This window comes from Mytilus californianus, unplaced genomic scaffold (assembly GCF_021869535.1).
Source record: "Mytilus californianus isolate M0D057914Y unplaced genomic scaffold, xbMytCali1.0.p SCAF_9, whole genome shotgun sequence".
Lineage (NCBI taxonomy): Eukaryota > Metazoa > Mollusca > Bivalvia > Mytilida > Mytilidae > Mytilus > Mytilus californianus.
Window position 1 is genome coordinate 19,935,010 of NW_026262745.1, and position 16,722 is coordinate 19,951,731.

The following is a 16,722-nucleotide window of genomic DNA, read 5'->3' on the forward strand; positions in this document are numbered from 1 at the left end:
GTCCTTGTTCCGCGATAGAAAATTTAATTACGAACTCATATAAGATAGCTCGAATTTCAACTCAAAATCTTAATTAATCTGAATGAGACTTAAATTTGAATCTTACTCAAACTCAAAAAGTGACCCAAATTTAATGTTGTAACTAGAACTCTACCTTTAAATGTGACTCAAACTCGAAGTCCAACTCGAAACTCAATGCTAACTAAAACTTTAATTCTAATAATGACTTGAATTCGAAATCGAAGACTAACTCAAAGTATAACTCAAACAGTAACCCGAACTTTAATTTGAACTCTAATTCGATGGATGGCCACACTCATCCAAGGCACATACAACATGGAAATCTATCTAAAAATAGAACAGGTTTTTCCGAATTGGTCACGTGATTTTACCTCATCAAGTAATGGGATAACCACATCAAAGAATGACAGGACCACATCAAATAATGAAACAAACACATCATGTAGTGTAAAATCGTCGTATTTTGAAACATCATTACGTAATGTTAAAACCATATAAAGAATAGGCAAATCATCATTACCAAATAACAAAACCACATCATGTAATGAGACAACTACATAACGTTAAGTCACATTCACATCAAGTAATGTTAAAACCACATTGACTAATGACACAACCACATTAAATAATGGTGAAACCACATCGAGTAATTGACAAAACCATATTGAGTTATGACAAAACTATATCAAATCAATACGAAACCATATCGTGTAATATCGAAATATCATTAAGTAATGACTATTCCATAATGAGTTATATCAAAACATCATTACGTAATGTCAAAACCATAATAAGTAAAGACAAAATATCATCAAGTAATAACAAAACAACATAAAGTAATATCAGAGTTCCACATAAGACAGCTGTGGCGTTCCATAAAAGGACAACCCCTTAATATGCGTATGTAAACAGTATTATAAACCTTTTTTTTAAACACGTAAATGGATTCTTTATTGTACATATTGTTGTTAAACAATAAAACTTGGTGTACAGCATTCCATCCAGTATCCCTGTTAAATTTACCACTAAATATCCAAGAAGTATATTCAGTAAAATTAACTATAAATAACATAATTCTAAATATCTGAATAAATAAATTACTGTTACAAACAGTCTTTACTACTACAAAATGAGTAGAATAAACTCAGCAATTTCATAAATAAAAGGAGAAAAGCGTCAGTTTAGAAGGTAAATCCAGAGAAAAAAAGAGGACAAAAACACAAACGAAATATGACAAACAAGGAACAAATAGACAATAACAACTTAAGAAATCTAAACTGAAAAACATGGAACAAATAATAACATGGCATTTACTCAGGTATTCTGAAAAGGTGAGCAGTATATGTGAACTGAAGATTATCAAGATTACTCAGTAACGGGTAATCAGCCTATTGATTTCAAGGATGCATTTTCAAAAACAAATTAATAATATGGTACTCTTTTGTAAAGGGGAAGTCTGCATCTCCTTAGAAATTCTACTTGTTCAATACGAATCGACCTTCACAGGAATGTTCATCTCCAATGGCATGTGGAAAAAATAAACATTGACATCACATGTTGCCATTTCTCATTGGGTTAAATACAATAATAATTTTTGAACTAGACATTCATTAAACATTCAAAAGTAAAAGAAATTATTGTTGAAGAATTGAATAATGTGGTCAAATCGACTATCGTCGAACTAGCAAATGGCCAAATCGATCATTGGCTTTTGATCCAAAAACAACACAGGTCAGGTTTAGCTGGAATGACATGCAGTGCCATATGTGTTCCCGATCGTTATTCCAGTTAGTAGAACGCTGGGTAAATTGATACTTTCATATAATCTAATCACAGATACCAGGATGTATATTTTGTATGACAGTCGCGCGTTTCGTCTACCAAAGACTCATCAGTGACGCTCGAATCAAAAAAATTAAAAAGGATCAATAAAGTACGAAGTTTAAAAGCATTAAGGACCCACAGTTCCGAATGATTTTTCCCAAAACAGCTAAGGTAAATCAGTATTTATTCAAAATCGATGTCGTTGGTGATTAGAAGCGTGGAGTCTCAAACTATGACAAACAGTTAAAAGGAGTCGTGTAAATAATAAGCTCGCCAGTGCACGTCCTGCAGTTGCAACATCTGCCGATGTGACTGAGTGATATGTTTTGAATTATTATATTGCACTGCAACTAAGAATTCGTGGTTTTTTTGCTTTTATGCCTATAATAGTTTGATGTTTCCTAAATTGTTGAACACAATTGTACTTGAAAGTTATTCAAAAAAGTTTTTCTTATCAGATGTTTACATATATGCATTGTATACAAATATAGATACTTGTAAATAGTATCTATCACAAGACACAAGAAGTGCACAAGGTTTTAAATACCAATGGTCTATAAATAAAGCAGAGTTTTGAACAGATTACAAATGAGACGGCAATCACAAAATATCACGCATAATATTATCACATTTGTGACAGTCAGTATTCATAACTTTTTGTTGTCTCAGGATTCTTTTCGCCGTTGAGATAGTGTAATTGTATTCTTTATATTGCAGTTCTTTTTGTTCTGTGGTGAGTAGAATATACTTTTTTCTATAATACCCGTATATCAATCAAGGTTTCAACCCTTCCAATTCTATGAAATATAAATTAGACTTTCCGTTTTGAACTTTCCTTTGAGTTCGGTATTTTTGTTTATTAATTTAAGCATCATACACTAGGAATATGATAAATAACTGGTAAAGTGTTAAACGTCGTGAGTTCACACTTTTTCTAGTGGATTGATAACTTTCAGCTTGCTTGAAGTAACCCAAAGCATTATGAGATACGCCCACAGATACGGTAATGTTAATTATCTTTTTTGATACTTTTGTATCGTTTGTAAAATGACACCCTCCATGTGGTCACATGTTATATGCCTTACCATTCATATGGCCCGAACAGCCAAGCACGCAAAATAACATGGTGGCAGCGCAACTAGAAACGAACTTAAACTTTCAATTGTATAACTTTTAAAGAATATCTAAGTGATTTAAAGTGAAAATCATGGAAAATCAGCTGAAAACGCCAGAAAAACTGAACTTTGAAGTGCCCGATCTTGCCCACACGTGGGAGAAGTGGAAAGAAGAATTCTCACTTTACGCAGAACTAGCATAAGACGATAAAGATGACAAATGCAAAGTTAAAATGTTTAAATACTTGATCGGAAGTAGAGGCAGAGACGTGTACGATACTTTGACATTTGCTGAGGATGAAGACGATAGAACAGTCCAAATTGTGCTTCAGAAATTTGACAATTATTGCAATCCGTTGAAAAACGAGACTGTCGAAAGATACAAATTCAATTCTAGGACACAACAGAGTGGTGAGTCCACATCTTAATATGTTACAGAACTGAAATTGTGGCTATGGAGCGCTAGAGGAGTCATCTATTCAGATCGTATAGTGTTTGGAATAAAAGACACCCAGGTACGTGAAAGATTATTACGTGACAGTTAATTGACACTGAAGAGCTGTCTAGACACGTGCAAAGTCATGGTGCAAGATCAAAGAATAACTATGAGACACCGAAGTCTAGGGTGATGAGCCCGAGTGATCGTTTTTGTGGACGCAGGCATGAGCCAAGTAAACAGAAATGCCCTGCATATGGACAATCATGTCGTAAATGCAACAAAAAAGATCACTTCGAAGCAGTGTGTGGCCGTTCCAAACCACAACATCACAAACCGAGTCGTGGAAATCAAGGAAACCAACGTGTAAACTTTATGTTCGATGATCAAGAATCCGAAGACGAGTATTATGACACTATTAGAACCGTAACAAGCGCCCCTACAAAACATGTTTACGCGAAGATGAAGGTAAACGATCGACCAATTAAGTTCCAAATTGACAGTGGTGTAAGTTGTAATGTCATTCCTTTGGACAAACTGAACGGACTAGAATATAAAATTGTAAAATCAAGCACCGTCTTGACTACGTACGATAAATCAGAAATAAGACCGAATGGAAAGACAACATTGAAATTAGTAAACGCGGAGAATGGCAAAATGTATGACGCGACGTTTATTGTTGTTAAGGAAAACACAACACCGATTTTGGGTAACAAGACTATTCAACACATGAATTTAGTGACAATAAATTTTGACAATATACAGGCATTATATACTAATGAGATAAGATTATCCTAAAAATCTGTATTTCGTGAATACAAGGACGTAATCGAAGGAACAGGATGTTTACCAAGAACCTACCGTCTCGAAATAGACGAAAGCGTGAGACCAGTCGTGCACCCACCACGCAAGATACATGTTGCATTACGTGCAAAGCTTAAAACTGAACTAGAACGTTTAACCGACAAAGAAATGATTAAGCCGGTTACCGAGCCGACTCCGTGGGTGCTCGTGATTGTTGAAAAAGTAGCGAATTTGCCTAGACCCTCGTGACTTGAATAAGGCTATCAAGCGCAGTCATTACCCGATGCCGACTATAGAGGAATTGTTACCCGATTTGAACAAAGCTAGAATATTTTCTGTCACCGACGCAAAAAACGGCTTTTGGCATGTAAAGTTAGATGAAGATAGCTCGATGTTAACGACATTTAACACACCTCATGGACGATTCCGATCGCAAAGAATGCCTTTTGGGTTAAATTCCGCGCCGGAAGAATTCCAACGTCGGCAAAATCAGAAATGGAAGGAATACAAACAAAACTTATACAAAGCCGACTGTTGCAATTCCGCAGTGAGTTAACTGGCTAAGAATTATAGATTTATATAAATAGATATTGTATATGTATCTTTAAATTATAGCCTCTAAATCGGTATATATCGAAGCATACTTTCAGCAGAAAAGATTGATCACCACAACAACGAACATTTAGGTTATACAGGTGATTTATCCTTATTCTAATACATTTAATCTTCCTTCTTTTTACCCTTTATTTGTTATGGTTATGTTGTATGAAATTTAAAAGTACATTTAATATATCTAAATAATTTCGAAAATGGACAAGTTAGACATGCCATTATGTACTCGTATCCTGAAAAAAAAATCATTCACATAAATGATATGCATTGTGTAGTGTCATTGCATTTAAATGTACGTTACAGGTTAAATGTAAGATTTATAAAAAAAAAAAAACACAACGCAGAAGTTTTAGAATTTTTGATATAACACGTTGCTAGCATTGCGTGTATTATTTCTCTACTGACTAAATTTATATGTTGTTTTGGAGGGGCAGTTCGAAAGGCTGTTGATTTTCTACAAAATGTCAAAATGATTAGCGTTGAATCAACAAAGTGTACACAATATTCGATAGTGTTATAACAGATATCATATTATAATTATATTTAGGTTATAAAGAAATTGGCATACAAATTTTTCAATTGTCATTATTTCCAGTGATTAACAGACTTAATTCTCCTACGAACCAGCATTTCTTCAATCAAATCACTAGATTCTACTATAATACATTTATTCTGTAAAACAATTCATTTTTATCGGAGGGGGTAAATATTTAGAAAAATGTTCTGTAGAATCTAGTCATGACCTGTGTCCAAACAAAGTTACGTTCACTTTGAAAACAAATTATATCTAATGTAGGGTTTCTTTGACGCTACATGTACAATGGTGTAGGTGTTTTCAAAAATGCATCACAAACTTTCATGACATGACTTTTCATTTTTTGTTTTGTTTACTTCATTTAGATAATGAGCTGGTGCTCTCAGTGTGAAATTGGCCATGGACAGCCGCGAGTTTATCTTTTAAATGGGCGCTGAGCCGAAACAGTAAAACGAACTTTTGCGAACAGCAAATCTCGCGCAGGCGTATTACTTCTCGAACTACAGTTTATTTCATACTATTGTGTAAATAAAAATGCACCTACCCCAGATACCGAATGTTAAAGAAGGCTGTTAAAACGTAATGCATTAATTTTACAAAGAAAATAACTGTTAGATTTCACATCACTTAAATTACGCCTATAGGTGTTTTCAACCATCTTTCGCAGAATCTTTTTTAATGCATGCTTATCACTACACCTTTAGCTATAAATACTTGTACTAATTCAAAAGATTGATGTTCTTGTAATATATTAGGAAAAGAACAATAATCTGCGTTAATGAGATTCCACTTTACATTCAGTGCATTAAAAGGATACAGGCCTAGGAATCACATTTATGAATGGGAACATACGTTACAATGATACATAGAAATATACGTTTTGTTCTAGACACATACACATGTACAATGCCGTTTACTATTATCTAAATCAAACCAATTACTTCTTTTTACTTCATTTGAAGTTCATAAATCCCATGGTTTTCTAGTGAAACCTTGAAGTGTGATATTTTAACTTATACTGATGCATACTTTTAAGTTAGAATATCTGACAATGTCCGCATAATCACAATATAGTATTTTATATAATTACCATATAACAATGATACCTGTGTACCCTTAAACTCCAAAATTTAATTATAATATAATGTGTACCCTTCGTGTTATAGATAATTAAAATGCTTCCGATAATAAGTGTATCTTTACCAAAACATAATCGATGGTTTCGGTAAAGACAAGAAACTTCTAGAAGTTGTTCGACTTATTTACATGTATGTCTAGCTATCGCAAACAATGAAATGGTACAAACCAATACAATAATGTTATATATTTTTAGTACAACAAGACAAACGACATATGTGTACAAAAACAAACATCGATACAGATATAGACAAAGATGTACCAACAAAACTAATACAAGGACGACTGTTGCAATTCAACAGTGAGTTAACTGATTTAGAGTTATAGATTTATTCAGATATTTTAATTTATATATTTGCAATGTACAATTGCAAACACCAATAGATCGTGCATAGGTGATCGTTCAAGATTCTACACACGAAAATATCCTCTTACTTTCCAGGGTTTAGGAGAAAAATTATTGTCATTCCGTTCCCTCCATTTCGTTATTAAACCAAATTCATTCTGTACCGTGACCTTTTCGTAACATATGATTTATAGATATACGAATCCGTAACTTATGATAGATGTGTATGAATGCCATTCGTACAATATGCAAGGTACATCGGAGTCTCATTTTGTTTCAGCTGGTGTCGATATTCTTTTTTCCAATAATATGCTAATAGTTGTAGTAAATTCTATCTCATTGATGTATATTCCATATGTCCTTTTTTTCAAATGAGATATTCAAATATCGTTTTGATTGGTTGATTTGTTGATTGTTGAATTATTACGTTCAGTGTCAATAATTTCGTGCATTTGCAGGACGAAATATGGTTTTGATTACAAAAAAGATCTCGTAACATTTATGTTTTAATTTGTTAAGCGACTTTACTCGTTTGAAATTGTAGTAAATACACATCATAGTCATACAACATCGACACATGCAAAATGAAAGTTCGTATGTTGGGACATAAGTAACATCATGCTTTGTTGGCATTTTTTTATCAGTGATTCATTGTTGAGAAACAGAATAGAACACACTTTTGAGAGTTTTATTAACAATTTAGATTGGACCTTACAGGATATTTGGTGGAAGCATCAGATTCAACGAATGCATGATTTACTAAATTGAACTAATCTTGTTATATATTGTTATTGATGAGTGTTAAATTTGTAATTGAGGTTTTATCAATATCTCAGCTTAAACAGTAAAGTTTACCTCGAACTATTAATGTTAACTTAACATTTTTATCGGCATTATATTGATATAAGTTAATGAGAATTTGAATTATATTAATATTATTTGTCGAGAGCATTGCAAATCTTCGAATGGAAAACCTTCTGAATGCATTTAAACGGTGCATGTTTCTCAAACTGTATAATACCTTCTTCATAATACGAAATCCAAAACATTTTACTAATACTTTTCTTCAGCCCAAACAGCTGATATAAAAAGAACATTTACAAAACATGACTTTAAGGATGTATTTAGGTGAGATTTTGGAACCCCTTGATAATTCCTTACTGTAAAGGGTATAATATTTTGCCCCATAACACCCATTTATCTTTTTATATAAGACTTAATAGCTTGTTAAAGGTCATTTACCAAAATTTAAGCAGATTCTAGATTTCTTTTCTTTTTGATTTGAGACCCATATAAAACCAATGCAATTATAAGGTCAAAGTCAGTGTCATTCTTTTCCCACCATATTTTAAAAATCAAATATCTTGAAAAGGAGCTCCATAACCTATCAATATTTTAAACTTATTTTGTTCCTTAACTATTGTTTTTCTTACTTGTAGTATCAATTTTAAATTCTTGATTTTTGTAATTTCACCTAAGTACATCCATTATTAGAAAATAAAAATTGAAGAATACTTAAAAAAAAAACTAAGTTACTTTGATATTTTGCTTATGAAAAACTCGTCAATTATGAGTATTTTAAAATGCGAGAGCTTTTACATTCATATAAAACATTTCGCAATTTGCTGAAAATGTGAAAACCAAAAAAAACGTCAATTGGAGAAATAACTTACAAGGATAAGGTTGAAAGTTCTCCTTAAAATAGACTACGATATGAAAAACAACAAAACACCTTGTTATTTGTAGCCTGATGACAATACATGACGATATTTATAAATGCCATATAGTATGAAAAGTCTTGTGTTCTCAAGGAAGATCATGTTAACATTGTATTGCCGTACAATATGTAAAGGACGGCCATGTAAAATAAGCAATGGAGACATGCATATATAATATACTTTGTATCAAAAATATCTTCTATTACGCTCATATAAATTTATATGTCATGAAGTTTAGATATTGGTCAGAAAAGCTACAGTCAATTTCTATATATGTTGCTCTTTACTGTAGTTTATTTAACTTTGGTAAGAAATTTGTCTTAAATTCAGTGAGAATTTATAGTCATTCTTCAGTTACAAGAAGATGATAATGTATTCCAAACTGGTAATTTAATTTGGGAAATTTGCATGCATTTGTTGAAATAAGTTTTAAATCATTCAGAATTTAAAGAAAACTAGACTGATTTAAAAACACATTTTTTAGAACGACAAGAAAACCAAAATCCTTAACATACTCTATTAACTCAAGAGAAAGAAACCGAGAGTCCGACGCAAACAAGACAAATTCACCATTTATTGGTTTTATACTGTGAGTATGCATCTTTGATAGTTGTTAAATGATAAATATGAGATCAATTTAAATTTGACAGAATAAAAAAGTTAAAACAAATCGTCTGACATTTGAATTTAAACCAAAGTATTTTTACTGTTTCTTTGAATGTGTTTGTTACAACACTTAAGGTCGATGCCAATACTCGTTTAAGTTTGTTTGTTTATGGAATCATCAGCTACTAAGGTGTTAGCACTCCTGTGTTGACAAATTATTGATACATCCATTGCATCGATTGACTCTTTTGGTCGCAGTTTTTACACAAATATTGTTCAACAACTTCAACAATAATCAAAACAAATATCGTCTAACATTCTAAAAGGAAAAGCACCCTGATGAGAAACTGATTAAAGCTTAAAAAAAACACAAGAAAGACAGATAACAACTAATGAGAACCATTCGAAAATATGGCGGTTTAAAACATTATTGTGCATAGTCAACAATCCTTAACCTGGAATTACGGTGTAATAAAAGACATTCAAACGAACATTAAAAATCCGTTGAAAACAGTTTGACACCTTAGATAGCTGCTGAACATGCCAGCACCAACTAATAAATCTAAAAGGCTATCTACGTAAATACTAGTCTCACTACAATGATGTTAAATTAAAGATTTACTGATAGACAACACAACATTTACTATTTCTAATAATATCAAACGAAACATCGTCACTTTTGTTTAGTGTGTTTCAGTATAGAAATTTTTGTAACATCACAATCCCGAAGTGTACAAATATTGCTTTAAATGATATATTCGTAAAAATAATAGTTAGTCCAGTGGAGTAAAATTCTACAGTATAATCAGAGAAATCTTGATTGTTTGACACAAATCAATAAGAATAAGTTTAATAGACTTAATTGGTTTCGTCTTATAAGAATTTGAAAAAGAGTTCTATTGTGTTTGGCTACAAACTTGGTTCATCAAATTTGATATTTAAGAAGCGATATTGGTGCACATATGTACACTTACCGATACTATTATGTTCGTGCAGTTAGCTATATATAGCTAGTAGTTCTCATGAATTATCAGAGTGTTATGACTTTTTCAATATCACATGTATACATGATCAGTACATCTCCAACGGGTTTTATTAAAAGACGTAATAAATAGTCATAGAAAAGCATGTTGTCACAAAATACATGTACATAATATCAACAGAATATAGGATCACGAGTTAGATTATCTGTACATATCATCAATATATAAAAAATCGAGGGTATTTGTCAATACTAGTTGGAGCCGTTAAAGGGATTGCAAATAATAAAACAAAAATCTCTGGTAGGATTTCTGAGACATGTATATACCAGAGTTTGTATGTACTTATATTTTTTAAGCTACTGGAACACCAAAACTATGTCTCAAATAGACCAGAAAATTTGATATAAAGCCTCACCCCACATACTCTTACAAGACGATAAATGTCCAGAAACTCGAGAAAAAAAGTTACTCCGCCGAATAGATATCAACCAAGCAGTGTACGAATACGCAAATTATATGTGAAAAACATTATAACTCTTAAATCAACATAACCAAACCAAACCAAAAAAGGATCAAACATAAAAAAAAAATAACAATTGAATAACAGAAGTGCGTTAATTAGCTTTCAAAAACAAGCTTACAAGAGATTACCGTACTGCGTCAGCAGACTTCCTGAAAAATTACGGAAAATTTCTCGTTGTAGGGGATTAGGAATACCATCGATAATTCTCTTAGCATGTTTTGTACCTGCGTATGTAATGTGTAAATGTTCAACTAGTGTTAAAAAGATGAAAACTACACGCAAGATATTACACAAATTGTCAGCTCAACAAGAGGCAAATGAAATACCGCCATACGCTGTTGCATGTAAGTTTATTTCCGACTTCATCCTCTGTACATTCACTATACACAAACAAGTATCATAACAAAGTCTTTGATCTAGCATTGTCTTCGTCAAGGTCAAAATAAGTTCTCGATTTTATGCAATTATCTTTTTATAAATTTTACCGATCTTTTATAGTCTCTAGTTTAACAATCCTTGAGATTAAAATGATTTTCCTGAAACAAAAATCTTGTCATATCCTTCAAGAACACGGTTAAGAATAATAGTGGACCAGGAAGTATTTACAATTTCGGAGAACATGAATTCACTTCCAGTTTGATGATATTGGTGCACTTTATTTTCGGTTTAATCATTGTTCAATTGTCGTTTGTCTTTTTTTTTATCCAAACAAAATAAACTTTATTATATACTGTGTAACAGTTTATTTGGTTATCAGTATTGGGCTTTTGTCGTTTTTTAAGATATGGTCTTGATTTTACAAAACAGTAGGGTTTTGATAAATTTCCTTACGTCTCCTCTCTATTTGTAAAGAACTATACATATTAATATGCATGATGTATCTGCAATGAAACAATGTTAGTACGATATCATCTCTCTCTTTTTCTATTCAAATGATTGATCGTCGGTTCAGAAAACCGAAGAATGTGTTTAAATTTCATTTTACAAAATAAGTTGCAGTAGCTTAATCATTCAGGATGTAACAAACAAACTTCATTTCACGGTATTAATTTTTTCATTTTAAATAACCAAGGTTTTTTTTAAATTATAGATGTACGTTTGCAAAAAGGCAAATATGCTACTGTGGTAGCATCAAACAAAAAACAAGCCTTCCATTTTGATGACGCAGATAACAGTGATGACGTAAATGGCCATACAGCAACGTTTCTTGACGGTTATAAGACAGAATCAGTGTTATGTATCAATGATGAAAGGGTTGACGAACAATTTGAACATCCAAACAATATTCCAAAAGTCGATTCTCCTACATAATAGGAGGCAACATCTTAAATAATTGCCTTTATGATATATCGTTGAAAACAATTTCTTTGCGCATACTCCAAATGTTTGTGATTATCACTAGGTTGTATCATCAAATTACACCTTATTATCTTTAAAAACGTATTCATCCTCGCCTTTGTGACAAAAAATTATTATTGGAATAGTTCCAATCTCATTATCTCTATATATCAAAATTTCTAGTCGAAATATTTGTTCTTATATTTTGTATGTTTGTCATACATTGTCAGATATAAAAAATTTAAAAAAAAATGAATGGGTCTATGAATACCCATGCTAAATCAATCTCTAAAGATCCTAATTTTACAAAATACCTGTCTTACATCCATGAAAAATCTGCTGTTGTCTCCGCAGATATAATCCCAAACAACATCGTTTTTGTGTGAATATCACATTATATAAACTGCTTGATAAATGAACTATGTATTGACAATTCACTCGGATATTCAACATAAACCACCATGACACTTACCAAGTAGGAAATCGTTGATAAATATAGGTCTGTTCTAAGTTCCATTGTAATGGCAACCAAAGACGAAGAACTGAATCTTTCATCGCTGTATTGTATACCCAAACTACACAAGTGTCCTTACACACGTTATATTTTCTTCCAAGTGCTCCACGAAACCTCTTTCTAAATTATAATTATAAACATCAGTCTTATCATTAATCACAACCAGGCTTCAAAGTTATATTGACACTACCTATTCTAGAGGTGGCGTATATCAGATATGGATAATAAAAATCAAATGATCTTTAACAGTATATACAATCCAAGCCTCCTTAATCTTGCAAAACTATTAAAACATTTGACTTTTCTACACTTTACGCAAATATTTCCCATTCCAAACTTAAAGACAAATTGTGACAGAGTTGGACCTACTTTGTGTCATACAAAATAACTGGCCAACGTAGATACACGTATCTTGTCTCAGGGAGGGATAAATCGTACATTTTAAAAACATCACTCTGATTAAAAAAAATCTCTGAAACTGATATTATCAAAATGCTTGATTTCATGATTGTCAACTTATTTGTTCTGATTGGAGGTAATGTTTTCCAATAAACAATAAGCATCCACATGGGATTCAAGTGTGCTCCTCTTCTTATCGACTTAATTTTATGAGGCGTACGTAATACAGCGACCTCATAGGTAGAAAGAAAAGAAGTTAGCAGTATACTTTGACTTTACTTTCAGCTATATAGTTTTCTCTCTTAATAACTAAAAATCTGGTGACCTTGTTCAAATCGTCTATCACATTGAACTTGAGATAAAGGATGCGACAGTTAATTTTGCCTCATATCTTGACTTAAATCTAGAAATTGACCATAAGTAGATATAAGAAGATGTGGTATGAGTGCCAATGAGACAACTGTTCATCCAAGTCACAATGTGTAATAGTAAACCATTATAGGTCAAAGTACGGTCTTCAACACGGAGTCTTGGCTCACACCGAACAGCAAGCTATAAAGGGCCCCAAAAATTACTAGTGTAAAACCATTCAAACGGGAAAACCAAATTTAATCTATATAAAAGTTACTTAATTGGGAATAATTCAGAGAATGAAGTATTCTGTTTTACCGAATATATATAGTGATCGGTTTATTAAAAAATTTAAACTTTAAATTTCATGCGTCCGTAGCTCTTTTATGGATTTACTTTCATCACGAGAGAGCTTGTAATAGATTAAAAAATACCTAGTTACTTTATTGCTAATATTTCAGAGAATTTATTGTTCCGTTTTAGCGAAAAGTGATCGGTTTAGTAAAAAAAAGGAAAACAACACGTTATAAATTTTATGCGTCCGAAACGCACATTTCTTGATTTACATTCATCGGGAACGCTTAAAGCCGAATATTTGAAAGCCAAGGATGTATAAGTCCGAAAACGTTGAAGTGCTATAAACCAAATATCACTAAAAATAGCCAAATTCATATAAGGCTAACATTGCTTGAGGGAGTTTAAACGTAAGTTTCTGTATAAATATAAACGGGCAAATAAATAATTTTAGTAAGTTGAAAGTTAATCCAGACGTGCTACAAACGATACGGAATCATTACATACTCACTTCAATGCACAATTGTATTCATCAGATCCATGTAGTTTTTTTGTTTTATTAAAGCAGTAGACTTCAAATATTCAGCACGTTACGAAGTGTCACATCAGTACTTTTCATCTTTTCATTTCGCTATGTTTTGACATTTTCATCTCTATATAATTCCAGCGGTTAACTGATTGTTCATAGTAAAACAGACTCATCCAACTTTAACATAACAGTTAAATAATTTCATAATTATAGTCTACCTGTGATTATATTTATCTCAGTTTATCAGTAAAAAAATGCGCGCAAATGTGATCAAAAGATGAACGTAAACGTAATGATTTTTGTGCGCAAATGTGATGCACCGATTGTCGAAAATTATTTATTCATGAAATTGGCCACTTGACCCATATCGAAAGTTCCCTCCTCCGAACAAGATGGCAGCTTTAACTTAACTCTTATTGGGGAAAACACGACTAGTCTTACAGGGAGGAACTCTTCCTGTTGAATGTAACAAAACAATCTTCAAAAGAAACTGTTGTACATGAACTATTGGTCTTTTCTGTAATGTCTTACTAGTTTACCACTATGATTTGTTTTAGTTAGCTCTTCCTCTTCCTCATTCATATTCTCGGATGAAACAGTATCACCTGCATATTTTGCTGGCGGAAGAAAAGTTATGTAAAATTATGAAGTAAGGATAATTGTATTATAGTTCACCTAAATATTTTCAAGCTCTATTGTTCCTAAAGGAGCTACCATTTGATTCTCTGCGATGAGTCAGGAATTTGTACCCAAAGTCAATTTTTTTACACGGATTAAATTAAACCTGAACGAATAGCTAGCTCAACCTATCACTTGTTTGACAGTCGCATAAAATTCCATAATATTGACAACAATGTATGAGCAAAACAAATAGACATGATACTAGTAGATAAAATTGTCAACAATATGGGTACAACAGTCAACTTTGTAGTTCAATCTTAATCACTATAAAAATAAACGAATATTTCAACAAGAAAAACAAAATGGCATATAAACAAAGCACATCAGCGAAAATGAAAGACAAGAGTACAAACAATTAAACAACGTCAGTGCCTAGATTTTTAACTTCAAGACCATCATGTATTATTTGCGAAGTTGATACTGAATATTTATCAACAATTAATGGTAATCTTCCGATGAATTGGTCGGTTTTGTTAAAAAAGACTAGACGTTCTTTAACATAACCCTGGTTCATCGACTTTCTGCTCGAATAACAGCTGCAAGCTTTTGATAGCGAATGATTTGGGAAATGCAAAACATCATATGCAGGTAAAGTTTGTATATTGCTACTAAGGTGCAGGAAACTGGTAATTTTAAATTACAATAGCCTCGTTTGTCATAGATTCTGGTACACTGAGTTGACCGCACATGTCAAATTCGAGGCATAAGTCTAAAAATGATGCTGAAGAAGTCGTGTCTGTTTCATTAATTTCCTGTTCTGGATGATATATTAATGTAACCCAATCACGAAAGTTTAGAATAATAATGGAAGAACATCATAAATATCTCTGATCTTCAATCAAGCAGGAACAACCCGGCTACAGACAGTCAGCTCTGAAAGGGCCTTAATCTAAGAAGTACAATTAATTACACAGCAAAATGCCAAAATATTTTCATCAAACTAAAAGATTAAACAAGGTACATCAATAACAAACACATACTTTTACTCTAATATCAAATATTTCGAGGGAATTCTTTTTCTTTCAGTAGGAGAACCTTGGAGGAGAAACAAAAATGTCCTATCTATTTTGTTTTTTCAAGTTCTAACTTGAGGACGGAAGATTAATTCAAGACCCTTCTTCTAAAGACCAGCCCCTCAACATTTCTCAATACTTTTGTTCTGCAGAACAAAATTATATGCATACAATTTCTATTCATAAAATATTAAGTAATACAATATGCATCAGTAGTAGATCAAGATTTTCCAGTGAATACAGTTGTTTGTGGCTTCGAGGAACTTTATTTGGATATGTCTGGTATTGTCTCAAAGACATTTACCACACCTTCATTCAATTTTAGCACATTATTTGTACACACACTTCAGATAAAAAAGACTTAACTGGAAGAACGCGTTCGAAATAAGGATTTGGATCTTAACGATTGAAATGATTGAGGAGATCGGAACGAGGCGAAAAACAATTAACGTCTTTTATGTCAAAATTCATATTTTTTGCTATTTACAGCGATTATTTTTGTTCCTCAATTATTCAAAACATGTCCTAGGATATCCTACGTAGGTAATCAATTAATCAAAAATGCATTCCTAGTTCTTCAAATAATCATGAAATATTTGGCCTAGTATATCAAAATCCCTATAAAAAAGGACCAAGTAATCTTATAAGCAACAAACTCCATGAGGAGGTACGTTGAAGAATTCACCTTCACCGTTCAATTATTTTCAATAAAAGGATATTTACTGATTAAAGAGTATTATGCATGCATCATCATTTGTATAATCTCAAGCTTCGTTTACTAGAATCAAGTAGAAAATTTGACATCACAGCAAATTTTAAAAATATATTTAATATTTCCGGAAACATAAATAGAAGTTTCAAGTTTACAGAGGATTTACATACTTATACAAGTGTTACATAACGTTACTGCTAGACATTGTTTCAGAAGCTGCCTCAGCACGTA

General features: G+C 32.2%; 1 long non-coding RNA gene across 1 annotated transcript; it reads left to right on the top strand.

Annotated features, from left to right (window-relative positions):
* The first annotated feature begins 4,699 nt into the window (after positions 1-4,699).
* Positions 4,700-13,070, top strand: LOC127714413 (uncharacterized). Its single transcript, XR_007987722.1, has 5 exons — positions 4,700-4,747; positions 6,681-6,785; positions 9,033-9,137; positions 10,841-11,004; positions 11,751-13,070. It is a non-coding gene; the product is annotated as an uncharacterized LOC127714413 (long non-coding RNA).
* Positions 13,071-16,722: the final 3,652 nt, after the last annotated feature.